This window comes from Notothenia rossii, assembly GCF_949606895.1.
Source record: "Notothenia rossii genome assembly, chromosome: 12".
NCBI classification, from domain to species: domain Eukaryota; kingdom Metazoa; phylum Chordata; class Actinopteri; order Perciformes; family Nototheniidae; genus Notothenia; species Notothenia rossii.
This window is the reverse complement of record NC_136911.1, coordinates 9,011,878-9,026,183: the sequence shown is the minus strand read 5'-3', so window position 1 is coordinate 9,026,183 and position 14,306 is coordinate 9,011,878. Positions and strand designations below refer to the sequence as shown.

The following is a 14,306-nucleotide window of genomic DNA, read 5'->3' as shown; positions in this document are numbered from 1 at the left end:
AAATCGCTGGAGACGCTGTAGTACATATTTCAGGCCACCAGATGGTGCTGTTCTCACTGAATCCGAGCATGAAAAGCAGTGTTAAATTGAACGAAATGAGGAATGGATAAAATGCATGATCTGTTTGGTATTTTGAAAAATAAAACGTATAAATATACCTTTATAGAGGTATGGCCCTACAATATATTATTCAAATATAGCATGATAGGTCCACTTTAAACTGTATTTCCTTTCTCCTGTAATATGACTTGATCACTTTAAACTCTGCACACTGAGCTCTGATTGGTCAGCAGGCATTGCTTTCACTGAGTTGATCTCTTAGCCTGCAACCTAACCTGGTCCCGACCAGGTTAGCCGCACAGCATAAGTTACCATGGAGACCTAGCCCGCTAAAAAGAGAACCAGCGTCGTAGGACCGGAAAGCCCGAGTTTTCCCTGAAGTTAGCCCGCTAAGCGAAAATCCTGCTTCGTAGTACAGGCCTCAATTGTTTTAACTTAGGATCATATACCCGTGTCTAGTCTAGAAAACGGTAAACGTGGGCATTTGATTGTGAATGGGGAGAACTATTGACACAATCGGATGCAGGTGAGTGATTGAAAGCAGGGTTGCGGTCGAATTGTCAGTTTAGCTTAGGAACCTTCCTAACGGCGTGAAATTACCCAGAAGTAATTCAGTGGCAGCCATGATAAGAGCTGATTGAATTCTCTAGATCAGCAGTTTTCAAAGTGTGAGGCGCGCCTCCCCGGAAAAAAAAAAAGAAGTAATAATACAAAAATAATCGTTTTATTTTGATTACGTTGTTTTCGTAATCGTTGCAAGACGTAATCGCGATTTTAAAATATGATTAATTGAGCAGACCTACTTTCAGGAACACAATTCTGAACATCGGATAAAGTCAGGTTCGAAATTCTTGTTTCATTTTGTAGTCATATTAGAATCTAAAGTTTTTACAGAAGGGATTTTGGATATCTTTTTATCACTCCATAAATCAGAAAATACTGTCAACAGCCCTAAAATATCAATTTTCGCCATGTTTTTAGTTATAAAATATGATATAATTCAGGTTATGAATGATATATAAACAACCCCTTCTGTAAAAACCTTCAGAATATTGATAGGAATATAACTGGAAGGTTTGGTGTATGTACGTGCCACTGAAGTGGACATTTCTCATGTTAGTTAATGTCATGTTAGCCCCGCAGTCAAGCCTCGTCGTTCTGATAGCTCCGCCCCTTCGCTCCAACCCCCTTCCCTCCCCCCACATCTACAGCTGATCTACAGGTGAAAATTACTTTTGCGATACATTTATCGCAAGAAGTGTAGCAAAAGTCAAGACCGCAGATTCGTCGGTTTATACTGCCACAGAGCAGATTTGTCAAGTTGTAATGACTGATTTGAGAGGTTGTAATAACCAAGTTGCAGTTGTAATGTAAAATATATTTTAAAAATATGTATTTTTCTGCAAGTGAATATTTCATCACTAAGTTCATTTTTTTCCTACAAGCTACAACACTTTTTTTTCTTTTGTGACTTACGTGGATATTTTTATACAAGTGTACATTTGGTTCACAGTTACGTGGATATTTTATACAAGTGTAAATGTATACACACAAGCTCAGATTTTTTTTCTGCAAGTGCTCACATCAGGTTTTACACGCTCTCGCATTTTGCACCATATATACCTTCATACCTTTGTACTTTCACGATTGGTTGCTGATACAAAGGAAATTACCATATTTGGATCCGATGAGATTGTGCAGGAGAGACGGAGCTTTCCAACAATATCTCTGTTGATATGGTGCAAACAGGGTTTGTATGTCGATGTATGGGAAACACTGTTCTTTGTATTACTATTGTTAATAACAACGTGTGCATAGACCTTTTTCAGGGGCGGACTGTGTAGAATTGACAAACCCGTTGACAATTCACTAACAACAAGAAATAAACCTGGTATCAAAACAATCAAAACAATTTCTTTGGATGAGTTCATATGCTTATTTGCATTTTCATGCAAAAAGCTTGGTGGTTGTGTGGATTACAGCAAGGGAGACTGCACAGCGCAAGAGAAGCGGTAGAGACAATGTGCTGTTGGTAGAAGAGTGGTGGACTCTAATTACTCTAACTAGCATGGGGAATCAATTAAAACATAACATGCTTGAAAAATGTTCTTGCTTTTTCCCTGATCTTTTTTGTCCATAGGAAGAGATGAGAGACTTGGATTTACTGTGAGGAGAGGCCGAAAAGTTACTATTGTGTGCCTGCCTGTGTTTTGATGCAGTATCACTGGTGCAGTTATACAAAGATGACTGCTGTCCTACAGGTGAGTGTTACATTTTCTGGTAGAAGTAACAAAGCTGATGTCACAGTGCCGCCACTTAGTTACTAATGCCCCTTTCACACCAACGCGTTTTCAGCTCCAGCTCGGAGCTGGAGCCTGAAAAGTACCGTTTTTTCCTGTTCACACCGCAGCGGCGCCGCCTCTTAGCTCCGGAATCCGCTTCACTTCCAGCTCCAAAAAATTGTCGGTCTAGAGGCAAGAGCTTCGGAGCTAAGAGGCGGCGTCGCTTACGTCTCTCTTACGTCGAGGCGTGCAGGAAACTAAACCCACCTCCCCTGAATATGGGTCGACTAAAGAGTCTCGTCATGCCTGCCTACAAGCAGTAGTGCTGAGCAAAGTGACTAGAAGGCAACCACACACTTATAAAAAACAAACACACTTTATAAAGTCAGGCAACACTAACCAGGCTTTGTGTGATTCTGTTTATTTGCACCTTACTTTGACCATCCGTTCGCTGTTATTGATCATTGTGGAGAGCAGGCAGACGTTTTGTTTTGTATTATAGCGGCTATCGGATGGAATCAATGCATGGGCTGCACAGGTTGTCGTGTCCGACTATCACAAGTAGAATCATAATGAAAAATACGCCTGTAAAATGTGCCTGTAGAAAACGGCTTATGCCACAATAGGATAGCAATAACAAGTAGTCAGTTTACCTTCGGTTGCTATGCTAACATCACCCATTTTATACCAGAGACACTTTAATAACAGCGTTGTGATGCCAAACAGCGTCAATTCAGACTGACACACATTCACTTAAGGGGAACTGGGGATATGTATCAGCTGCTTGTGTGACAGTCAGACAGTGAATACTTTAGAGAGGCCGCTCTAAAGTATTAGCTAACCCGGAGCTAACGGGAGAATAAACTCCAGTGGACGAGCAGCAATGCAGCGGTCGGTAAATGCCGCTGAAACACATTAATAAACAATGAACCACGGCACTCTGGAGAAAAGTATAAGCTTGGAGAAGTCGTTATTTTATTTAATCTGACTTCGTATGATTAAAAGCAACACGATCATCGACCCGACGCAGTCCCCCGTTGTTGTTGTTGGGAGCGCCGTTGGGGAGCAGTAGTTTCAGTTCCGCTTACCTTAGAAACGTAAAATGCCACGGCAGTGTGCAGATGGGGAGCATGTTAGCTTAGCTGTGTAGCTTCAGCTAGCTCTGGAACTTCCAGCTCGGTGGCAGCAGGTCCCGCCTCGGCTCCTCGTCTTTGCCCTTATTTGGAGAAGGCGGGAGTTGAACTCTGACGTCAATGTCGAGCCGTTAGTGGCCGACTCCGCCTACTAAGGGCTTCTCGGCAACTCTGCAGAATCCTACGGGTGATGTCACAGACCCTACGTCCATTTATATATACAGTCTATCGCTCCAACACACAGTTGCACGGGGTGCAGAACAGTTTCCCCCCACTTTCGTGCAAGACATTGGGGTACTGCTTTGCCCGGTCTTTAGCAGAAATGTTCGTGGGTAAATGTGATGGATTCGATTTGTTCATCTTGGTGTGTGAATTCCACACGTTCACACGACGGTGTTTGCCTTCTGTGATGCGCGGGCTGATGTCGCGTCATCATCACTACTCGTCAAGACGAGTTAACTTCTTCTTTTTTTTTTTTTTTTACTTTGTGTGGAAAAATACGGCGATTATGCGACCTTTTGATAAATATGCGGCCTTTTAAAAATCTGCGCCTTTTTGCTGATTATGCGGTAAATTCTGCATTTGCAGAATCGCATTTTTCTGGAGGGTCTAAATAATAGTAATGCATTATTGTGTTTATTTCTTTAATGTTACAGATGGAGTTCATTTAAATTATAACTGCTGTTAGTGGGTAGGTTAATCTATTATATTTCATGAATTACACAAGTACATTGATTATATCTGTGTTTTTTACACATAGTAAAAAAACAAAAACAAGAAGAAGAGTTCAAACTAGGCTGCAGTAACGCAGACAGCAGTTCCATTGAGGAACAGGAGGATCATCAGCAAAAGTACCCTCATACATACTAAGGTAACATTAAAAACAATATCATTATGAACTGATGTTTTAAGTTGTATTCCCTATCTAGTATGTTCTGTGGATGAATGTGTAAAAGTCACTGCCATAAAGTTTTAATAGAATTTTAGACTGAATTTAAATATACTCTGCACTCAAGCATCTGGCAGTGGGCCAAAGGCTTTTGGGCAGTGAAAATGTTATTACGTTGTCGGCAGGATTCGAACCTGCGCGGGGAGACCCCAATGGATTTCTAGTCCATCGCCTTAACCACTCGGCCACGACAACCTGTTGAGCATAATTTTTCTGAGGGATTAAGGAAAACAAACTGAACTGTGTGACGAAGACATTTTCAAACTAGGCTGCAGTAATGAAGACAGCAGTTCCATTAAGGGACAATCCGAATCTGAATCAGAATATCTTTATTCGTCCCACAGAGTGGACATTTACAATAGTTACAGCAAAGAGTCAAAGACAGCTTAAAGGGGACCTATTATGCAAAATACACTTTTTGATGTCTTTTATACATAAATATGTGTCCCCGGTGTAAGGAGACTCACAAAGTCTGCAACCCTCTCTCCTTTCCTCCTTACCCACAAAAAAAGATCCAGGATTTGGCTCCTATGACGTCATTGGTGAAATGTGGCACACGTGACACGTCCCAACCTATCGTCTCCGTATACAGTCGTCTAGCTGAATCCCCCCTCGCAGCTGTGTGTCTGTGTATTCAGCAGGATGTCTGCAGGAGGCTCTTAGAGTAAAGTTGTTATATATAATACATATAATGGCACCGTTCTAGCCGTAAACACTTAAAGTGGACCTATCATGCTATATTTGAACAATATATTGTAGGGCCATACCTATATAAATATAGTTTTTTTTTTCAAAATACCAAACGGATCCTGCATTTTAGCCATGCCTCATTTCGCTCTATTTGCTCTTTCCAGCCCTGTTTTTGCAGGGGCTGATTCTGTGACGTAGCTTTAATGCAAATGAGCTGCAGCTGGCCACGCCCCCCTGCAGGAGAGGGGAGCGTGCTTTGAGATCAGCTGCTGGGCTCTCAGAAGAGGGGGAGAAAAAGAGATCTCCGTCCTCCGTGTTTTATTCTTATATGATTTATATAGAGTCATTATTCATTTGTTTTAAAGCTCAACAAATAACAAAGAAGACCTTTGACCGGCACTTTTCTAATTTTGTCCGGAAGATTTTAACTTTAACGGACATGTTGACCGGCAAAAACAAATCTAACTGAAACTCTGCCGCACCCCCCTCCCCTCGTTCCTTGGAAGAGACGGAGAGGTGGGTGTTTGTCATCTGCTGGTGGACTACTGGAGAGAATTACAGTGCCTGCCTCGACGGAGAGGGATTGCATTGAATTACAAAACAGTTAACAGGCACAACATAATCACAATATGGGCCATTTTCCCAGACCAGCACACAGTATCCGCGATGTTCCCGGGGCAAAATCCTCCTCAGCACAGCAGCAAAGGACAGGCGAAAGCAGCAGCGTGGAAGCGCTCCGGTCTCTCCGTGGTATCCCCGGGGTAAAGTCTCCTCAGCACAGCACACACGACACATACTCAGCACACACGACAGATGGGAGCAGGCCTCTGCAACAGCAGAACCAGGACAGGTGGAAAGCAGGCCCCAAGCCGGGGTAAAATCTCCTCACGACAGGTGGGAGCAGGCCTCCGCAACAGCAGAATCAGGACAGGTGGAAAGCAGGCCCCTGCTGGGGTAAATCCTCCTCCGCACAGCAGCACACGCCCAGGTGGAAGCAGGCCCCGGCCCCAACATCTGCCATGCTCCGTCTCTCTGCGACGTCTCCGGGGAAAATTCACCTCAGCACAGCCGTACTCGACAGGCTCGACTCGAATGTAATCAATGGAGTGGTGAAAAGTAACTAAATGAATTTACTTCAATGTACTTGTTAGAGCCAGTATTTTTGATTTGATAAGAAAGGCCACCTAATTGTGACGCCTGTAGTCAACGCACTATAAAAGGACTACAATTCCCACGGCGCCGGTGCTAAAGCTACAGTGATGGGCAACCTGTTGAGAGACGCCGTCGAGGAACAGTTTTTAAACGTACTTATCTTATCCTACCGTAACATACCGTACTCTTACCGTACAAGTACCCTTTAAGTTATAAGCATTATCAAGACAGAAAGAATACCTAAGTTGTTTTGTTATTTTACTTTGAGTTTTGCCTATTTCTTTTGAATATTGTAAAGGCCTATATTCTTTGTTGCATGTGCAAATGTTTGTTATGTTATTTTGAGCAAACACAACGCAACATCTTCTTAACCATCGGAGGCCAATCAACACTTCAAACTGTGAGTAATTTAAGGAAAGAAACGAGTTAGAAATGTCTGTTTAAGGCGTCTAGTGGCTTGATGGAAATACAAGGAAGGAAGCCACGGCATTGTTAAAAACTCTCGTGACGGACAAATACGTGTGGAATTAAATGGTTGCCACCATATTATTATCATGAAAGAAATACTCTTGGAAATGAATGGATACTAGCGGATGTGAATCCTGAGTTTACAAATCACGGACTTCATAGTGAACAAGGAAGGACCGCATTGACTTTCTGGATTGTGACAACATGGATTTCTGTGGAAAAAGGCTTGTGCCGCATGTTGTGGATGTTGCAATACAGTATAGTCTAAATGCTGGAAGTGGAAAAAATTCGCTTATGAATAAAGTGTGGAACGTAACTCAAGGAGCACATCTTGAAAAGCGCTTTAATAAGTTTGTCTATCTGGCTCACTGCCGCGGATCCAAGCCGCACACTAACAAAGCGCAAAATTAAAATAAGGACAGCTGTTTACAAGTGGATGTTTAATGACAATAAAGCATAACAATGGCTGAAAAGGAAAATGTGGAAACGAATGAAACTCCTATGGACCCAAACGGGAATGAACGTGAAGTGCCTGTGGAAAATGCTGACGTCAGACCAAAAAGAACAATAAGACCTACAGAAAAGGCTTTGGAAGATAAACTGGCGCAATTAATTAAAAAAAGGAAAACGAAATTGGGTCAAGTCTCAAGGAAAAAGAATGAGATTGATTCACTCATGATTGATTATGGGAATATCATTGAGATGCAAGGTTGTCGTGGGGTTTTTCAAATACTCTCCAAAGAGTTTTCAAACTCACATTACTCAGTGCAAGAAATGCTGTCGGAGCAAGAACAAGAAAGTGATCATGTTGACTGAGCAATAAATCTACAACAGCTTCATCAGTAAGAAGAAAGGCAGAGGCAGAGAGAGCTGCGCTTATATCACGCGCTGCTGCCTTATCACAGAAACACTCACTTGAAAAACAAGAAGCTGACCTGGAAGCAATGAAAGCCAATCTCAGAGCTAAAAGGGAAAAGCTTGAGCTTCAAACTGATATTGATGCTGCAACAGCCAAAATTAAAACATTGGAAGCTTCTGAGTATGATGACTCCGATCCTGACCCTCGTGTGGGGGAGGAGCAGTATGACACGGGTCAGCCAGATGAAAATGATGATTTCCAGGATGAAGAGAGCCAAGGAAAACCTGTGGAGAAGGATAATAAAAAGAGTTTCATAGACTTCAATTCAATGAACTCAATTCATGCAGCCCGTAGTGGACATGTTCAAGTATTACAACCAGGGCCTACAACAAGGACAGCAGCATCAGCACAGCAGCATCACTCCATCCAAGTCAGACAAAGCTCTCGGACAGAAAGCAATGACTTTATTCAAGTCATGCAGAGACAAAACGAAATCACTGAAATGCTAATGAAGGAGCAACGCTTAACATTACTCCCATCCAGAGAAATACCCATCTTTAAAGGAGAGCCATTACAGTACCTTTCATTCATCAGAATGTTCGAACATACAATGGAAGATAAAACTGACAATTACAAAGACAGGCTGTTCTTTCTAGAGCAGTATACAGAAGGCCAAGATAAAGACTTGGTCAAAAGTTGCCAATACATGGATTCTAAAAAGGGCTTTTTGGAAGCCAAAAGACTGCTCCAAGAGAACTATGGACATCAACTCTTAATCGCAGCAGCTTGTTTGGACAAAATGTTGAACTGGAATGCCATCAAGAGTGAAGATAGAAAAGAATTGCATTCTTATGCTATCTTTCTTCGTGGATGTTGCAACACAATGGAAGATGTTGAGTTTTTGGATGAAATGAATAGCACATCAAACATGAGAAATGTGATCATGAAACTCCCATTTAAACTTAGGGAAAAGTGGAGAACAAGTGCATATGCATATTATGAACACAATAAGACGAGAGCAAAGTTTCCAATATTGGTCGACTTCATTGAAAAGCATACACGCATTGCATCAGACCCCATGTTTGGAGACATACAGGATGTCATGCCAAAAAGAGATATTAAAGTGTACAAATCACCCAGCAATAAGCCTGCTCCATGATTATAAGGAAAGTAGTTTTGTTACTGTGACAAGCCCAGGAGTCAATGAAGAGCAAAAACCTTTCCAAAACATCAAATCAGACCATAAAGGCATTACTGTTCAGAAGCGCTTTGTATTTTGTGCAAGAGAACACATCTCTGAAACATGTAAGATGAACAACAAATCTCACAAGGAAAAGATTGACTGCTTAAAGGCACAAGGAATTTGCTTTGGCTGTCTAACAAAAGGGCATCTAAGCAAAGACTGTCAGAAAAGAATGAAATGTGAAGTCTGTTCAATGAAACATCCAACAATATTGCACATCTACAAGAAAAGGATTGAACAAAAGGACAACTCTGATAAATACAGCCAAGCAGCTTCTGTAAGCAGTGCATTAGTCTTTTTAAATGGCAGAAGCCACACTGGGGCCGGTGGTCAACAAACCCTACCAATTATCCCAGTTCAAATAAAGTTGTCAAACTCGAACCAGACTGTGCAGACGTACGCATTTATGGATCAGGGAAGCACTGCAAGTTTTTGTACTGAAGCCCTTCAACAAGATTTGCATGCCAAAGCCAAGAGAACAAAAATCCTCTTAAAAACAATGGGTCAGGAGAAAATGATTGACACTTCCTTTGTCAAAGGTCTTGAAGTGAGTTGCATTGAAGGCAATGATTTTTATCAGCTGCCTAAAGTATACACACAAGAGGAAATTCCTGCTGGAAAAGAGCACATTCCCACTCAAGAGACCATAAATAAATGGAAATATCTAAGAGAGATTAAGTTGCCTGAATTGGATTGTGAAATTGGGTTGCTTATAGGAACAAATGCACCCAAGCTAATGGAGCCGTGGAAAATAATAAACAGTCAAAATGGAGGACCCTTTGCCGTTAAGACAGTCCTAGGTTGGGTTGTGAATGGACTGAATCAGGAAACCACTGAATCTGAGAATACTTCATGTGCTGTTGTTAATTGGATATCAGTGACAGATTTAGGTGAGCTGCTGGTGCAGCAATACAACCATGACTTTCCAGAGAAAGATTGTGATGAGAAGAAAGAGATGTCAGTTGAAGACAAACTATTTTTAAAGATCATGTCAGATTCAGCTCAAATCAAAGATGGACATTATCAGCTTGAACTTCCATTTAAACAGAAGAATATCATGATGCCAAACAATCGCGAACTTGCAGAGCAGAGAGCAGAATCATTAAAAAGGAAATTCAAAAGGAACAAAGTTTTCCATGATGAATACAAAACATTCTTGGAGGCTGTGATAGCAAAAGGTCACGCTCAGCCACTGCCCCAAGAGCAGCTCAAACCTGAGAGTGGAAAGGTGTGGTACATACCACATCATGTGGTTCATCACCAAAAGAAGGGCAAGATTTGTGTAGTGTTCGATTGTTCCGCATCTTATCAAGGATATTCATTAAATAACAAGCTTATTCAGGGTCCCAATCTTACCAACACGCTACTTGGTGTGCTCATTCCATTCAGACAAGAACAGATAGCTTTCATGGCTGATGTCGAGGGGATGTACCATCAGGTCAAGGTAGCTCCTGCCGATCAAGATTATCTTCGCTTTCTTTGGTGGCCAGGAGGAGATGTCAGTTTACCTCTCGCTGAGTACAGGATGACGGTACATCTATTTGGTGCCACTTCATCAGCAAGTTGTGCAACCTATGCTCTCACTAAAACCGCTGAAGACAACAAAGATGATTTCTCTGCAGAAGCTGTTGACACTGTCGGAAAAATGTTCTATGTTGACGACTGCTTAAAATCTGTCGCTTCTGCTGATCAAGCTGTGAAGTTATGTGAAGAACTCAAGGACCTTTGTGCAAAGGGAGGTTTCAATCTGACAAAGTGGACAAGCAACAGTAAAACTGTGCTGGCATCCATCCTAAAGAGTGAAAAGCCCAAAGAGGTAAAAAACCTGGACTTAGAGACCCAAGACAATCTTCCAATAGAAAGAGCCCTAGGGATACAGTGGCATGTGGAGGAAGATGTTTTCAAGTTTCAAGTCTGCTTAAAATCTCAACCAGCCACAAGGAGAGGCATCCTTTCAACAGTCTGCTCTGTGTATGACCCACTTGGATTTCTTTCACCATTTATCTTCACTGCAAAGCATGTCCTACAAGAGTTGTGCAAACTCAATTGTGGGTGGGACGAAGAAATCCCGGAGAATCCCAAGAAACAGTGGCAAAGATGGCTCATGGGATTAAAGCAGATGGAAAGCTTCAAAATTGATCGATGTATCAAACCAAAGAATTATGGACAAATTAAATCTGCACAATTGCACCATTTCAGTGACGCAAGCGAGATTGGATATGGTGTTGTCACCTACCTTAAGATGATAAATGAAGATGAAGACGTTCACATATCCTTCATGTCAGGAAAGTCACGTGACGTGCCTCTGAAAATGGTCACTGTCCCAAGATTGGAGCTCACAGCAGCAGTACTGGCAGTAAGCATGGACAAGATGATCAGAACCGAGCTGCAAATCCCATTATGCAAATCTATTTTCTGGACTAACAGTACATCTGTTCTGAGATACATCATGAATGAAACGCTAAGGTTTCAGACATTTGTAGCCAACAGAATAAGTCTGATCAGAGAAGCAACAGCAACATCACAGTGGAAATACATCAACACTAAACTGAATCCAGCAGATTATGCTTCTCGGGGATTGGCAGCAGAATCGTTCCTGAAATGTGAGACTTGGATAAATGGTCCATTGTTTCTGAAAAAGCCTGAGGACAAATGGCCGGAGTTTCCGGAAGCACTTAAAGTGGTCAATGACAGCTATCCTGATGATCCAGAGGTGAAGAAGGAAAAGTTCAACGTGAACCCAACCATTGCAACTGACCTAAATGCCACAAGCAAGCTAGTGCATCACTACTCTGATTGGAGGAAACTGAAAAGAGCAGTTGCATGGTTCCTTCAAGTAAAACATCTCTTGCTGCTTTTAAGTAAGAAGAGGAAGGAAGTTACTTCTACTCAAGCAAAATAACCAAATCGAATAAAGCTGATTGAGAAGGAGATGAGTGTTTAAAGACTCTATGAGAGGTCTCACACTCTCTAAAGATAACTTGGATAAGGCTGAAGCAGCAGTGTTGTTTTTCTGTCAAAAAGTATTTTCCAGAGGAAGTGGAAACTTTGAAAAGGGGAAAAACTATCAAAGGAAGTAGCACACTGTATAAATTGGATCCAGTGTACGAGAATGAACTGGTAAAGGTTGGAGGAAGGCTAAATAAAATGGCAATGCCTGAGGAAGCAAAGCACCCAACCATTCTTGGGAAACACCACCATGTCTCTAAAACCATACTTCGAGATATTCATCAACAAGCTGGTCACAGTGGAAGGAATCATGTTATCCAGGTTAAGACAAAAATACTGGATACTATGTGCCAATGCATTAGCCAGAAAAATAATATCTGAATGTATTGTGTGCAGACGCATGCATGGAAATGCAGGAGAACAAAACATTTCAGATCTGCCAAAGGACAGAATTACACCAGACCTACCACCATTCACATATGTTGGAGTGGATTACTTTGGCCCACTGGAAGTGAAAAGAGGATGAAGCATGGTGAAACGATATGGAGTTATCTTTACCTGTCTAACAACCAGAGCGGTGCACTTGGAAGTAGCTCATTCGTTAGATACAGATTCATGCATTAATGCCTGCAGACGTTTCATCAGCAGGAGAGAACAAGTATTGGAGATGAGATCAGACAATGGGACTAATTTCGTTGCCGCTGAAAGAGAGCTGAAGGAATCTATAAAAGAGTGGAATCTGAGCAAAATAGAACAAGCCCTCCAGCAAAAGGATGTGAAATGGACCTTCAATCCTCCTTACGGAGCACATCATGGCGGAGTATGGGAAAGACTAATCCAGCTTGTAAAGAAAATTCTGCTATCCATCACAAAACAACAAACACTTGATGACGAAAGCCTTTCAACAGTTCTGTGTGAAGTTGAAGGAATTCTCAACAGCCGACCAATAACTACAGTGTCAAATGATCCAAATGACTTGGAACCTCTCACACCCAACCATTTGCTGCAGCTCAAGGTCAAACCTTCGTTGCCCCCAGGCTTATTCCATCAGCAAGATACATACTCAAGACGCCGCTGGCGACAAGTGCAGTACATAGTGGATCAAAGAATATCTACCACTTTTGCAAGAAAGACAGCAATGGAATCGCATTAAAAGGAACTTCATACCTGGAGACATCGTAATAATCATGGATTCAAATGCACCTCTTGGATCCTGGCGTCCTGGATCTGGAAGACTGATTCGGAGTGTTCTTCTTAAGACAAAAACCAACACGCTGGAAAGACCAATAAGCAAAATATGCCTACTGGTGCCTGCCTTAGAATAAGGAAATAACTGAAGATGGACAATTAAGACACCCTGTCTATCTCAAATAGAATATGAAGACTGACTTTGTCTGGCTCTTTTTGACTTTTTGTTTATTTCTATTAAAGATGCCCATAACAATAGGGGCCGGTATGTTAGAGCCAGTATTTTGATTTTATAAGAAAGGCCACCTAATTGTGACATCTGTAGTCAACGCACTATAAAAGGACTACAATTCCCACGGCGCCGGTGCTAAAGCCACAGTGATGGGCAACCTGTTGAGAGACGCCGTCAAGGAACAGTTTTTTAAACATACTTATCTTATCTTACCGTAACATACCGTACTCTTACCGTACAAGTACCCTTTAAGTTATAAGTATTATCAAGACAGAAAGAATACCTAAGTTGTTTTGTTATTTTACTTTGAGTTTTGCCTATTTCTTTTGAATATTGTAAAGGCCTATATTCTTTGTTGCATGTGCAAATGTTTGTTATGTTATTTTGAGCAAACACAACGCAACATCTTCTTAACCATCGGAGGCCAAGCAACACTTCAAACTGTGAGTAATTTAATGAAAGAAACGAGTTAGAACTGTCTGTTTAAGGCGTCTAGTGGCTTGATGGAAATACAAGGAAGGAAGCCACGGCAGTACTCATTGACAATTTTGCGGTACCTTTCCTTTTTTTTAAAGGAGTACTTGTACTTTTGAGATTTTGCAATTGATGCTAGTTTTGACTTCTACTCAACTATATTTAATAGACAAATATTCCACTTTCTATATTTATTTAACAGCTGAAAAAACATGTGATAAGCTTATGTAATGAAACTTGTTTTCCCTCTCAAAATGTCGTCAAGAGAGCTCTCTAACACCTGGCAATTTGATAGTGTCCCAAACCATTAAAGCCAGTAAGTGTGGCAATGATCCCTATTTAAGGACACTTTAAACACTTTGTTGAACCGAGTGACCACTACGTGGCTTTAGTAAATGAGTTGCAACAACTCTCATATGCGTTTAGGTTGTTAGACCTTCTGAGACATCAGTCTAATTTAATGTTGACTAAGGCTTTTGGGCAATGACAATGTTACCACGTTGTCGGCAGGATTCGAACCTGCGCAGGGAGACCCCAATGGATTTCTAGTCCATCGCCTTAACCACTCGGCCAAAAATGGGGCAAAAGGGATTGCTACATGGGGGGAAAAAAAGAGGAAAAGGAGGG

The 14,306-nt window shown here is 41.6% G+C and overlaps 1 long non-coding RNA gene across 6 annotated transcripts in view; it reads left to right on the top strand.

Annotated features, from left to right (window-relative positions):
* Positions 1-14,306, top strand: part of LOC307026720 — a 197,170-nt gene that overhangs the window by 14,705 nt on the left and 168,159 nt on the right. For all 6 annotated transcript variants that reach the window (XR_013804434.1, XR_013804435.1, XR_013804436.1 and 3 more), the window contains exons 2-3: positions 2,201-2,321; positions 4,236-4,346. This is a non-coding gene — a long non-coding RNA (uncharacterized lncRNA). The remainder of the gene's footprint in view (positions 1-2,200; positions 2,322-4,235; positions 4,347-14,306) is intronic.